The sequence below is a fragment of the Sceloporus occidentalis genome, unplaced genomic scaffold (assembly GCF_023333645.1).
Source record: "Sceloporus occidentalis isolate IW3139 unplaced genomic scaffold, rSceOcc1.0.p SCAF_1, whole genome shotgun sequence".
Lineage (NCBI taxonomy): Eukaryota > Metazoa > Chordata > Lepidosauria > Squamata > Phrynosomatidae > Sceloporus > Sceloporus occidentalis.
The window spans coordinates 113,665,759-113,680,182 of NW_028316981.1; positions in this window are offsets into that span (position 1 = coordinate 113,665,759).

Below are 14,424 nucleotides of genomic sequence, written 5' to 3' on the forward strand. Positions count from 1 at the left end.
ATAATGAGGAGGAGGAGGCAGCAGTAGAGGAAAAGAAAGCATATGATAAGTTCATCAAGGGGAAACAGTTTGTTAAGTACCTAGATTTTATAAAGGCAGCTATTGTGGCTTGACCAGATTTCATGCAGGCTATTGAAATGTCTGTTGTAATGGCAAAACAGTGACAAAAGGCTGTGTCATCATCTTACTGATAACTATAGTGCAAAACAACAACTCCTGTAAAGTTTTTGTTTATTGATGATCTGAAGTAAGGACATTTTACAACTATATTTCCAGGTTTTTCCTGTGAAACAGAAACAAAAATAAAATTCAAAACAGCTTTAATAGAATGGAAAATTAAGCTGAAACTAACAAAATGAGCTTTTTGCAGTGAACTGTGGGAGACATCAAATGGAGAGATTTGTCAGTGGTAGATGTGAAGGGTTCTCGGGATGGCAGTCAGTCACTACTAGCTGAAAATGAGCCAGCAGTGTGATGTGGCTGAAGAAAAGGTAAACAGAATTTTTGGCTGCATTAACATAAACAGAGTTTCCAAGTTAGAATTGGGAGCATACTTATCAAATTTGCAGATGACACCAAATTAGGAGGAATAGCTAATACCCCAGAGGACAGGATCAAGATTCAAAATGACCTGAATAGACTAGAATGCTGGGCCAAAGCTAACAAAATGAAATTCAACATGGAGAAATGTAAGGTATTTCACTTAGGGTGGAAAAATAAAATGCACAGATATAGGAGGGGTGACACTTGGCTGAATGAAACTACGTGTGAAAGGGATCTAGGAGTCCAAGTAGACCACAAGTTGAACATGAGTGAACAGTGTGATGCAGCAGCTAAAAAGGCCAATGCAATTTTAGGCTGCATCAATTAGAAGTATAGTGTCTAGATCAAGAGAAGTAATAGTGCCACTGTATTCTGCTTTGGTCAGGCCCCACCTAGAATATTGTGTCCAGTTCTGGGCGCCACAATTCAGAAAGGACATTGAGAAACTGGAGCGTGTCCAAAGGAGGGCAACAAAAATGGTGAAGGGTCTGGAAACCATGGCCTATGAGGAACGACTTAGGGAGCTGGGGATGTTTAGCCTGGAGAAAAGAAGGTTAAGAGGTGATATGATAGCCCTGTTTAAATATTTGAAAGGATGTCATTTTGAAGAGGGAGCAAGCTTGTTTTCTGCTGCTCCAGAGAACAGGACCCGGAACAATGGATGCAAGCTACAGGAAAAGAGATTCCACCTGAACATTAGGAGGAACTTCCTGACAGTAAGGGCTGTTCGACAGTGGAACACACTCCCTCGGAGTGTAGTGGAGTCTCCTTCCTTGGAGGTCTTTAAGCAGAGGCTGGATGGCCATCTGTCAGGGATGCTTTGATTTGGATTTCCTGCATGGCAGGGGGTTGGACTGGATGGCCCTAGTGGTCTCTTCCAACTCTACGATTCTATGATTCTATGATTCTAAGTAATGGTTCTGCTTTTATCCTCCACTAGTCAGATCTCACTATGTGTACTATGTCTGAGTGGCATATACAGAATGCATGCAAACTGGACTGGATTTAGAAGAGGGCACTGAAGAAAGACAAAGTTTTGGTGAGGAATACCTCCTGTGAGAAGATTTCAGAAACTGAGTATGTTCAGCTTCTCCACTGGATTTAGAGAATAAAACATGGGGGGGGGGGGGGGTTAGGCAATGGCAGAACTCTTCAGAGACCCAAGGAAGCCTCACAAAGAGGAGGATAAAGACTTGTCCTATGATGCTCTGGAATATAGAACTAGATCCAGTGTGCTTTAGCTACAAAAAAGGTAGATTTCACTTGGAAGGTGCTTGTAACAGGAAAGAGCAATTGAAACCAGGGAAGTTTCACCTACTGGAGATCTTCAAGGAGAAGTGAGATGGCTACCTGATGGGGAACTTCTGCCTCTTGATGGCCTACAGGCTCCTCTTCCAACAGTATGATTAAGTGAAGCAAAGGCACTGTCATGCCCACCCAGGCTGAGGACTTGGAGGACAAGGTGGCTGAGCTAGAATCCCAGTTTGAGGCTGAGCCTGAAGCTGAGCCTGACCCTAGCTCTGCCCTGCCAGCGCCAGCAGTCTGTGGCCTATCAGGAGGCTCAGCAACCAAACCACCTGGCAGCAGAGATTCCAGGCACAGGAGACATGGAGGAGGAGGAGGAGGCCGACAAAGCTACCTTAATAATAATAATAATAATAATAATAATAATAATAATAATAAATGATTTATTTATAGCCCACCCACTCACTAGGAATCCAAGTGGGTTACAACAGTAAAAGTGCATTAGAAAAACAATAAAATACTAATCAATCCCTTCCCAACCCCCTTCCCAATATTAAACTACAATTAAACAATCAAAGATTAAAAACAATAAAATGCTAAACAGCATTAGGTTAAAATTAAAAACAATTTGGCGGGCAGAGAGACATACATCACAAAATTGAGATCATATTCGTAAACATACACAAAGGGAGGAAGCTAGAATTTATTAGCTAGGTTGGGAAGGCCTGCCGTCCCAAAATGCCAGAGATCCATTTTAAGAGCCTTTTTGAAGGCTGTAAGAGTGGGGATATGGTGGATCTCTTCCGGCAGATCATTCCACAACTTCTGTGCAGCAGTAGAGAAGGCCCTTTGAGTGACAAAAGTTAGCCTAGCTCTTTTTGGCTGAAGTAGGTTCTTACTTGAGGACCTTAATGTGTGGGATGGGCAGTACGGAAGAAGGTGTTCCCTTAAGTATTCTGGACCCAAGCCATGTAGGACTTTAAAGGTAATCACCAGCACTTTGTACCAGCCAAAGAAGGTCTGAAAGGGCATGCCTCCAGTGGTCAAAGAGGCTTTATGAAAAATACTCTGTCATCAGCAAACACCTGTGCTCATGAAACCTGGGAATATAAACAGGTGAAGGACACCAGGCTCATTGTAAGAGATTATCTGAGTTTCCTGGCATAAGCACGTTTGTCTCTGACTCTCTTTGTGTTCTTGGCCTGAACCCTTGACTCTCGGACTGCTGACTTACCTTGACTACTTGGAACCCTTGACTTTCAGAGTGCCTTATTAAACCTGCCTCTTCGTAATCCTAGACCTCGGACTGCTTGCCCATTCTCTGGCTGGACCTTGAATTGGTACTTTGGAACTTTGCTTTATTACTCTTTGTTGCAAGGGACTTTTGCTTTGCCTTAAAAACTTCACCAGCCTGTGTGAACAGCTATCAGCATTGTTGGCAGCTTTCCCGGACAGACACTGACTTATTTGGTAAGGAAACCACCAGGTCTTAGGACAAATACTAAAGCCATCACAATGGCTGACATTCCAAGTTCTCAGTTTTGCCAATATCTGTTCATCTCTTTGGTACTGCAGCATATCGGCATATACTGTTGTGTATGCATTCAGACAATGTCCTTAATTTAAGAAAATGGTTGACAGCACAATGTCATATTGCTGGGGGAGGAGTAGCAAAACTGGGTGCCACAATTCAAAAAGGACATTGAGAAACTGGAGCGTGTCCAAAGGAGGGCGACTAAAATGGTGAAGGGTCTGGAAACCAAGTGCTATGAGGAACGCCTTAGGGAGCTGGAGATGTTTAGCCTGGAGAAAAGAAGGTTAAGAGGTGATATGATAGCCCTGTTTAAATATTTGAAGGGATGTCATATTGAGGAGGGAGCAAGCTTGTTTTCTGCTGCTCCAGAGACTAGGACCCGGAGCAATGGATGCAAGCTGCAGGAAAAGAGATTCCACCTCAACATTAGGAGGAACTTCCTGACAGTAAGGGCTGTTCAACAGTGGAACAAACTCCCTCAGAGTGTAGTGGAGTCTCCCTCCTTGGAGGTCTTCAAATGGAGGCTGGATGGCCATCTGTCGGGGATGCTTTGATTGTGATTTCCTGCATGGCAGGGGGTTGGACTGGATGGCCCTTGCGGTCTCTTCCAACTCTATGATTCTATGGAATTTGAGAATTTAGGGCTAGTATGCATAGAGGAAGGAACTGGCAGAACCACCTCTGAGTATTCTTTGCCTTAAAAAAAACCCCTATCAACTGAATGAGATGGGATATGTTACACGTTGATTTACATACCAACAATTAAAAGAAAGACTAAGTATAGACTCAAAACTATGTGGTATCGCAAAATCTGAAAATGAATTAGACCGGATAATCCTACATTTGCAAAATTATACAAAGTTTTATTAAAAAGGGAAATGGAAAGTGAATCGATTAAAGAATCCTGTATTAAATAGGCCCAAAATATTGGACAACCAATACCTATAAAAAAATTGGGGAAAAGCATGGGTACAAGACCTGAAATTTTCAGATAGTATGGACATTAAAGAAAACTTTTATAAAAGGTTACATCGATGGCAGTACTCACCTAAAAAGTAGCAAAAATGCAGGGTAATGTTAAAGGCAAATGTTGGACCTGTCCAGAGACAATAAAGTATTGAAAATCCATACATTCTACAATGCATAATATTATCCAATGTCAGATTAAATTAAAACTTGAAAGCTTCTTGTTAAATATCATTGAAGAGAAACAAGAGAATACACCTGAAGTTTCTGTTATATGCATTTACATCTGACAGATTAAGTTTTGCCCAAAAATGGAAAGACACCGGGACACCAACAGTACAAGACTGGTTACTAAAATTTGTAAATATGGCACAACTGGATAAACTGACAATGACAATAAATAATAAATTAACCCCGGAATGGGGAAAAGACTGGGTAAAACTTTATATATTTTATAAGAACTATTAAATGATATGGAGGTTTGGTATTGAAAATGACTTAATGACAATGTAATGATGTTTAGGCTAGAACATAAGTTTATTTAAGGGAAATAATGAAGATTTACAAAGGTAAGGTGCAAATAATGAATGTATGTATGCAACTATCACAGAAGTATTCTTTGCTTTATCGAAACAGAATGGTATATAAAGGCAAATCATGATATAAAACAAAAAGAAAACTGTTATAAGGGATTACAGATATACACTGTTTAGTAAAGTTCCAAACTACGCTTAATAACATACTATAAGGATAAGGGGGGGGGGGGGGGCGTTTAACCTAAGAAAGAATGACAATGTAAATAATATTTCAGAAAATTAGTTTTGTGCAATGCCTCTTTGAAGTTTTCAATTACACAATAATGGTATATGATCCATGGATGAAACCATAGTTTAGTTTTTCAAGAAGGAGATTACATAAGGTTTGCACTCTTGTTCAGACTCTTCCCCCTTGTCTTCTAGCACAGTTGCACCAAGATTTGAAGCATCTCCTTTTACTTTTCAACCAATTTAATTCCCCTGTTATCTCCTCACTTGGAGAGCTCTGGTGACTTTAAACCAAGTTTAGGAGAAAACTGTAATCTGCCATATGTACGCTGCCACCTCAATTATTAGTATTTAAATGTAAAATTCCTTCCACTCCCATGGATTGAAAAAGCCTAGGCCAATGGTGGCGAACCTATGGCATGTGTGCCATCTCTGGGACGTTGATCTATTTCTGCCAGCACATGTGCTGGCTCCTCCTCTTCCCCTGCCCTCCCATCCCTTCAAATGACTCTGGGAAGGCAGTTAAAGGGACGGGAGGGTGGGGGAAGAGGAAGAGCTGGCACAGGCAGAGGAAGACAGCGGGAAGAAGAAGCAGGTATGTGCCTGTTCCTTTGCTTTAACTGGCTCCCAGTGCTAGTTAAAGGCACAGGAGGGCAGAGGAGGGAGTGGGGGGTTGCCCTTGTCATCCCTTGAGGCGGAGAGAGTGTGGTTTGAATGTGTGGTGTCTTCAAGTAGTTTTCAACTTATGGTGACCCTAAGGAGAAACTTTCATGGAATTTTCTTAGCAAATTTCATCAGAGAGGGGATTTGCTATTTCTAACCTAAGGCTGAGTGTGCTGTGTGTGTGTGTGCACGTACACGTGTGTCTGCCTTAAGTCATTTCTGGTGACCCTAAGGTGAAACTATCATGGGGCAAGCTTTATCAGATAGAGATTTGCATTGCCATCTGCTGAGGCTGTGAGAGCATGGCTTGTATGTGTGGTTACTTCAAGTCATTTACAACTTATGGTGACCCTAAAGTGAAACTATCATGGAATTTTCTTGGCACATTTTGTCAGAGGGGGGTTTCCTATTGCCAGCCTGAGGCTGAGAGAGTGTGCCTTGGGTTATTCCCCTGGACGTCCTGCCCCCAGAAGCCGGAAGTCCCTCCCCAAGAAGGCAGAAGCCTTTCCCCAGAAGACCTGCCCCCTGGGATTCCTACCCCCCAGGACTTGGTGACACCTGGTGCAGGAAGACCTCTGAGTTTGGGCACTCGGTCTCTAAAAGTTTCTCCATCACTGACCTAGGCCAAAACATTTAGCTCGGCTCTACTTAAATAATGGTTTGTCAACAACTAATGATCACAAACTGTAGTCATCAGGATCACAACACATAAACTAATCAGACTTCACATTAATCACAGTGGTTTTGCGTTTGAATGTTAATGAAAAAATCTGCCCTGTTTCTCAGGACCATGCCAGAGGATATATGATCAAGGAAGAATTTTTGTGAGCCTCAGATTTATCACTAAATGAAAAAAAAAAAAAAAGATCCACAGGGTACTCTTGGCTCAGTCCTAAGAAAGCCTGAGGGCAGAGTGATGTTATGAACTGGAAAAGAACAGGGGGGGGAATGAATTTCCTTCCATATGGTGCCTAAAAAAAAGTAAAATTACCAAAATTAAATGATATGATGTTCATCAGTTTGTTCTGTCCTCTTTTTTTTTCTTTTGTTTTGCATCGCTAATTTAAAGTGTAAAGCATTGTATAAATAAATTGTTTATGAAAAAAATTGAAGGAAAGCTGCCAGGTTAACATGAAATATTAATAGTTCCGAGGATTGGGGTTGCTAGAGTGAAAACTGGAGACAGCTCCCTTACCTTTAATGGTTGTGTAGAAGGGAGAGTTTCAGCAGGTGTTGCTTGTTATCTGGTTGCTTTGTAAGCAATACCTGCTGAAATTCTCTCTTCTACATAGCCATTAAAGGTAAAGGACACCTTCCCAGTTTTTAGTCTAGAAACCATACTGAGGAAAACTGGTCATGCTTCAGATCATACATATTTTGTGTGTGCTTGTGTGTGATGGACACTGCTGGCTTAGTCTTCTGTGTCTTCAAAAAGTCAGCCCTCAAGAATATATGTGTGCGAGAGTGTGTGTGAGTGAATGTATTGTTCATGACAGTGGTGTTTAGTTTTAATTGGTACCAAGCTAGCCAGCTAAGAATTCTAAATGAAATTTCATTTCTCTGTGTACTGCTGATCAATATTCACTCAACACACAACAGCTCTTTGTATCTCAGTGGAATAAAATAAATTGTCAGTCAGCACTGCACTTTTTGTTGTTGTGGGGTCTTTTTCTTCCCCTAAGCTAAATTATTCACCTTCTCAAAAGGCAATTTGATAAATGTTTATTTCTTCATAATGCATTCTAACAATCACTGATTTGTGACACTTGCTGTGAATAGAATTTAAATTCATAACGGAAGCTTTCTTTCTCTCTTTTTCTAAGATGATGCTAAAAGAGATGAACGAGAAAGCGGCTCCTGGAATGTTGCCTCTTTTCCATTTCAGATATTGTGGTGGCCTCCTGTGGTATAAGGGGCACTAATTGAATTTAAGAGATGTAATAAGTGAGAAGCGCACCCATTCGCATTGCGTCAGAATAAGAGCCAGCTCAATGGATTTGGCAAAAGCAGCAGCACCGGGACAGTGCATAAGCACCAATTTCACAGCAAAGCGGAAAAAAACTGCAGAGCAGTGGGGTTCACTGATGAGTTCCAACAGAGGGCAGGGAAAGATATATTGGGAGATGAAACTTTTCCCAGTACATTGCATTATGAAGGGAAATCGCCAGAGATAAACTTGGGCTGGATTTTATCTTCAGAAGCACATTCTCATGAAATACTGATTTATTTATCCTCTCTGAATGCCAGAACAGTTAGCATGGGACTGAGCTTGGCATTGTTTACCACACATAGATGATGATTTGTCGCCCCCTACTTCTTCTTTGGAATAAATGTACTGCCCTATCTCTGACAGTTAAAGTAGGGTAGGAATGTGAGTTGGGAAAATATGTGAAATATTGGGTATTCAAAGAAAAAATTCTGAATTTAAGAGATTTGGCCAAAATGGTATTTAAAAAGACATATTATAGATTCACTTTAATTTAAAATTATTAAAATGAAATAACTAAAATGCTGGTTTGAAAAACATAGTACAATGACACAATGCTAACATACTTAAAACCCTAACACCCCTTTTTCCCAAATAACTGACAAAAAATGTAATAATTAAAAAGGACCTTAATAATAAACATACATTAGGTTTATACAGGGAAAAATATTGCTGAAAAACAAGTTAATGAAGGAGGCAGAACGAAAAAATCTGGAACTATTTGTCAAAGCTTAACATTGACCCTAAAATTTGGTCTGTACTCTGTGCATCACCCATAAATAGGGGACAGAGTGCCCATTAACACAAACTAAGTATAGAAACAAACCTGGTGGCTTCTTCCTCCTTTTGAAGGCACCTGAATAACTTGAAGTTCAAACATTGAAAAAAAAAAATTAAAACGAGGGGATAAGTCTATAATAATTCACATCACAAAAAAGGCAAAACTTTAAAATGGATCAAGGTATTTATTTATTTATTTATTTTAGTTGGAGGGGGTCACATTAGATGGCCTCCGATTCTTCAGGAACTGCATCATTCCCTCAGCACAGTTACCATCAAACTTTGGCAGCAGCTACAATTACTGGGCTTCCTCCTGTTACCATAGAGTCCTGTCTGGCCTGAGACCAGAGTGTTTCAGAAGTTTCTAAAATCAGTATAGAATCAGCCCAGAGTAGAGAAAATAAATGGGAAATAGGACTGGGGGGTGTAGATAGGGATTGGATGGCTCCTAAAAAGTACTGCTTTTCTTCTCCAGGTTTTATAATAATTTTCACCATTACATATATTTTGTCAGTTCTGCACTGGTGTACAGTTCCATCACACCTCAAGGAAACCAGTGATGTATCAGTGTCTCAGTAAGGTTGTCTCTGACATTTGCTATGATGCACTGCATGGCCATGTGAAAGAACACATGGTTTCACTTAGATTGGGGAAAACTTCAGGGTAATAGCTGCTGGGACAGCAAAACAAGGGCACTATCTCCCCTTAAGAATTCTGAAAGCCAATGAAATTCTCCTTCAGTCCCCAGATTTCTATCATTGTTGTAACATTTAGAAATATAATTTAGACATCCAAAGAAAAGGACTAGGCAAAGTTACCAGGGATTATGCACACATGTCTAGATGTGAACAACTTTCAGTTTCTCATTCTGTGTAATACAAGAAATTTGTTTGGTGGGGCAGAATTCTTCTTTTGCCTCTACCCCTGACTATGCCCTTGGAGAAGCATCACCTTGATACCCACCTTCAGGCTTCTTGTGCAGTAGAGAGAGACAAAAAGAGAGAAAACCTCAGTTGTGAGTGATTAGCAGAAGCAAGGGGGACACATCACAGCTGACACTGTGCTCATTTCCCTCACACTCTGTCTCTTGCTGTGGCAGAATCCAATTGTATTGCAAAAAGTGGAAGCAACTGCTTTTTTCTCATCCTCCTACCGTTCCTCTCCTGCCCACCCACTCCCTCACTGCAACTACAGACACTGGCCTTTTTGCTCTCAGTAGGCCCATGGGAAGGACAACCCTCCATATTTTATGTGAGATCAATGAGGGCATTGCACTCTAGGTTCTCCTCCAAAATGTGAAGGAAATGGCACTGGAGGAATCTACTTCATCCAGCTTTCAAACTGATCCACTACACAATGGGTACTATGAATGGTTTCTAGCTTTTCCCTGTTGACTTTGTGTTAGAAAAGAGGGCGGTAAAAAGAGGGGGGAAAGAAAGCACTTGTAGTGCTGGCAGGAATACTTTGAAGCAAGTTCTAAAGAACATGGTGGAATCAGAGTTCATACCATCCTTCACGTTAGATCTCAAAGATACCATGCCTGCTCTTCTCTCGTGGGATAAGACAGACCTGGAACATGCAGAGAGAATCTCACTGAGAAAGTTGACAGGGAAATGACAAAGATGATTAGTGAGAAATGGCCTAAAGCATCTCTGCAGCTGCTATCAACAGGCTGCTGGGAAAGCTACCGACCATGAAAGACTGTTTTGTGGTAGGCAAAAGAAGAAAAGACCAAAAGTGGAGAATGGCATAAGCCAGTAATATGCATTGCACACAGATGGAAGCTATTTGTTCTAATAGCCAGTACCACCCCCTGTCCCCTGCTTCTCATACCTACATTGGCTGAAAGAGATTCACTTTTTTCTTACTATTTCTTTTGCTTCCCTGCTGGTCCCCTTTTGTTTCCTCTTGAAGCACTATTACATTTGTATCTAGAATTTCCTTGCTGCTTCGCTGCTTTCTATTCTTTACCCATGCAGTACTAATGAATCCAGCAACAATTCAAATGTAAAATAGGGCAGGACTGCTGAAAAGAATGCCACTACCTTTTTTTCCTTCACCCCCCCCCCCCACCACCACCCAAAGGATATTTTGATGCACTCCTGCTGCTCATTAATCCTGTTTTTCTACTGTGATCCATTCTTTTCCTGTTCCATTATTTGCTAAAATTCACTATTATATATAGTATAGTCCTTCCTACATCTCAAATTACCCTCCCACTTTAAAAAAAACACCACTGAACCTCACCCCCACCCTTGGTAACACATTTGCAACGTTCAGCAATATAGAGGAGCAATCTTGCTCAGTAATTGCTAAGAAAATTCTGTCCTCCTCCTTATTGTATTCCTTGCAAATATAATTTCTTTCTGTCTCTCTACCTCCTAGGTCCCCCGCTGAGCCAGTGAACTCTGATAATCATGCTGGTAACATTGAGATAGAGATCAACTGATGCAGCCATCTCTATCTCAACTTTGACTTTCAAGTCCACATTTACTGGGATGCATGTATTACTGTCTGAAGAAATATAAAGTCCTTCTTCCTCAAACAAAATGTGCTTTTAGCCTATGGTATAAAGTGCCCCAGATTTTAAGGAGCAAGAGATATTCCTCCATATTTCTAAAAATGGCATAAGTACTGCTTCTGTGAGCTATTTTTAGGTGTAGGAAAGGGATATTTACACAGTTCATTGCTAATTCTTCCAGTTAATTTGTACACAGGTCACTGTTTCTTGAATGTTAGAATCTAGCAAAATGTATGAACAACTGTATAAATATTTAATTCAGCCTGAGATTTAAATCCATATATTATAGAGGTAGAGATTATTTTAAAGTCATAGGTTTTGTTTTTGTTTTTTATTTTTTGTTTTAAAAAAATTTTAAGAGTGTAAAATTACAGAAGTGGTACCTTTGTTGGCATTAGAATGCCTAGCAAAAGATTTTTTTTGGTGTATTATAAAAAATACCACAATCTATTGCTGCTTAGAAATACAACTACAGACTTTTCGAAAGTAATTGCAAATACATTTATCAAATTATCCTTATAGCATTTTAACAAATTATGTAGATGAACTCATTCCTATTTCAGAGCCCTTTTGATTTTAGTCCAGGGGTGGTTGCATATGCCTTGATTTTCATCTGTGAAATGTTAGCAGCTGTGGACTCATACAGACCTTGCCTTTTTCTTTATCTGAGATTGAGAGTGTGTGACTTGATCAGGTTAACCCAGTGAGTTTGCACAACCAGGTAGGGGATTTGAACTCTGGTCTCCAGAATCATAGTTTAGTGCTCAAGCCACTACACTACACTGGCTCTCATTAACTATACATATGAAAACTAGAATGTATAAATCTTAGCCAATGTCATTCTGACATATGGAGGTGCTAGCTGTATTTATTTTGGCCCTTCATGCCCAGGCAACAACTTCCAGTGTCAAAAGCAGTCTAGAGCAGGGGTGGACAACTGTCAGAAGCTAATGAGCCACACTACCCTCCCCAAAGAGACTGGTGGGCTTCACTCTCTCCCTCATTCTGCGCTATAACAATAAAAAAGGTCCCAAATATCCCCAACACCCTCTAGATGTTAAATCTCTAAGGCCATTTTAGGCCCAAGGAAAGTCTTTTTGTAAAGCAGGAAGTGAGTTCTGGATCACTTTCTGTTGTAAAAAAGATTTCTCTTGAGTCTAAAAGAGGAAGCACCTCCTGGGTTCTTTCTTGTTGTTAAAGAAAGGGATGAAATGATCTTGGAGGCAGGGACATATTCCAAACTAGAGATGGACATCACCAAGTGGGCAAAGAGCTGGAATAGCTGTTCAAAGAATACAGAGTCAGTCCTATCATTAGGCTAAAGGAGGCAGCTGCATTAGGCAGTAGATTTTTGAACTGTTAGGCAACAAATCATTAATTATTCACTTTGGCCTGGTATAGACAGGAATTTTGTGGCATCCTCACCATGAACTAGGGCTAGATGAGGCTGCACATTTATACGGCCAGCAGCCCTAGTTCATGAGGAGGCCGCCATCATTGCTTGCTCCTGTCTACATGGGTGGCACCATGATGGCACGAGCATGGCGCAGTGCCCAAACTGCGCTAACCAGAAGTGATGCAATTGGGATGCGCAAGTGCACCAATCATGCCCCTTCCAGGAAGTTGCTTTTGGCAGCTTCTTTTTTGCTCCTGAGAGTGAGTGCATCGTTGTCACGCCTTTTGGTTGCTGCGGCAACAATGTGGGGCAAAAACAGACCGCATGGGCACGGAGCCGCTCGTCTGTTGAGACCCTTTGTTATTGTTGTTTTTTTATATATTGTTTCAGGATTGTTTTTTCCTTCTGTATGTACTTAATGTGACTATCTTTGATTATTATGCACCTTGACTTTGTGGATAGTGCCATTTACTTCTCTGCTTAAGGCAGAAAATGTTTTGGGGCTGGTTTGGTAGAACATAACCTGAGAAAAACAGATGAAGCAGATGTATATTAAGTCATAATACAGACATGCAGTAGGATGAGGTCTGAATAAAGTGCAATAGTTCTGAACTGGCTGTAAAAGCTGCCTCATTTCATAAGACTACAGATGGAGAAACCTGTTACTGAATGCTCCTCCGTGCAATAAACCTCCAGGAAATAGAAAATTAGCACATCAGAGAGAAAGATGCTAGACCAGCTCTTTGCCTGCTGTGATGGTTTTCTCTCTGCCAGGAATTCCTAAACATAGAAGAGCACTGAAATAGGACACAGGCACATACCCTGCAGTTTCAAATAATTTTTATCACTTCATTCTGATGTATGGATCAGGTTCAAAGAACATGCACTTTATGTATGTAGTGGCATACATGTAGTGCCATCTTTAGTTGACTGTAGATACATTCTTATTTTCAATAGTAACCCATGTACTGTATTTATCTTATGGATAGGCAATCTAGTGCCCTCCAGACATTTTGGACTGCAGCTCTCATAATCCCATGCCTAGCACATGTTAGCTAGAATGGATGCAAGCAAACAAATCTGTCTTCCTGTCTTTTTCCTGCTCACAATCACTCTCTGTCCTGATTATACCTTAGACTTTCAGAGAAAGTACATGGCTAACCTTCTGAGTGTTTTTTTTAAAAAACAATACATAATCAAAATTATACAATCCACATTTCATAATATAATAATATATAATAATAATAAAATTTTATTTCTATACCGCCCTTCTAGAAATCAGGGCGGTGTACAACAAGCAATCCATACAATCAAACATATTAAAATACATTAAAAACATTACAATAAAAACAAGAAAACTCATGCCAGCTCAACCAGCTGACGAAGGAGGGGAGAGAGAGTATACTGGGGGGTAGAATCAGGGGTAGGCCCGCTCGAAAAGATATGTCTTCAACCCCTTCTTAAATTGGGCCAGGGAGGTGGCCGAGCAGAGCTCGGCGGGCAGCGAGTTCCAGAGGTTGGGGGCCGAGGTGGTAAAGGCCCTCCTGGTGGTTGTAGCTAATCTGACCTTTCTCTCCTCTCCCCCCTTCCAAAAAACAGCATTCAGGGAAATATATTCCAATAAAGTTAACGATCATTATCGGCGATGTGGAAAATATCATTAATTATATTTTTTACTTCTTCATGCCTAACCTTCTGAGTGTGAACTTTTTAAAAAAAAAAAAAAATGTACTTTGCTATATAACTAGTTAGAATGCCCAAACAAGTAATTCATTGACAATACCATCCTGGGCAGAAAATAAAATAGGGTCCTCTCTATTGTAATACAGAGTACACAAAATCAGAGAGATGGAAGCGTTCTCAAGGACCATCTAATTCAACCTCCTGCCATCTAGGAATACACAACTAAAGCACTCCTAAAATATTCCCAATCTCTGTTTAAAGACCTTGAAAGATGGAGAGACCACCATCCTCTGAGGTGGTCTCTTCTACTGTCAAGTAGCTCTTCCAGTAAAGAAGTTTTCC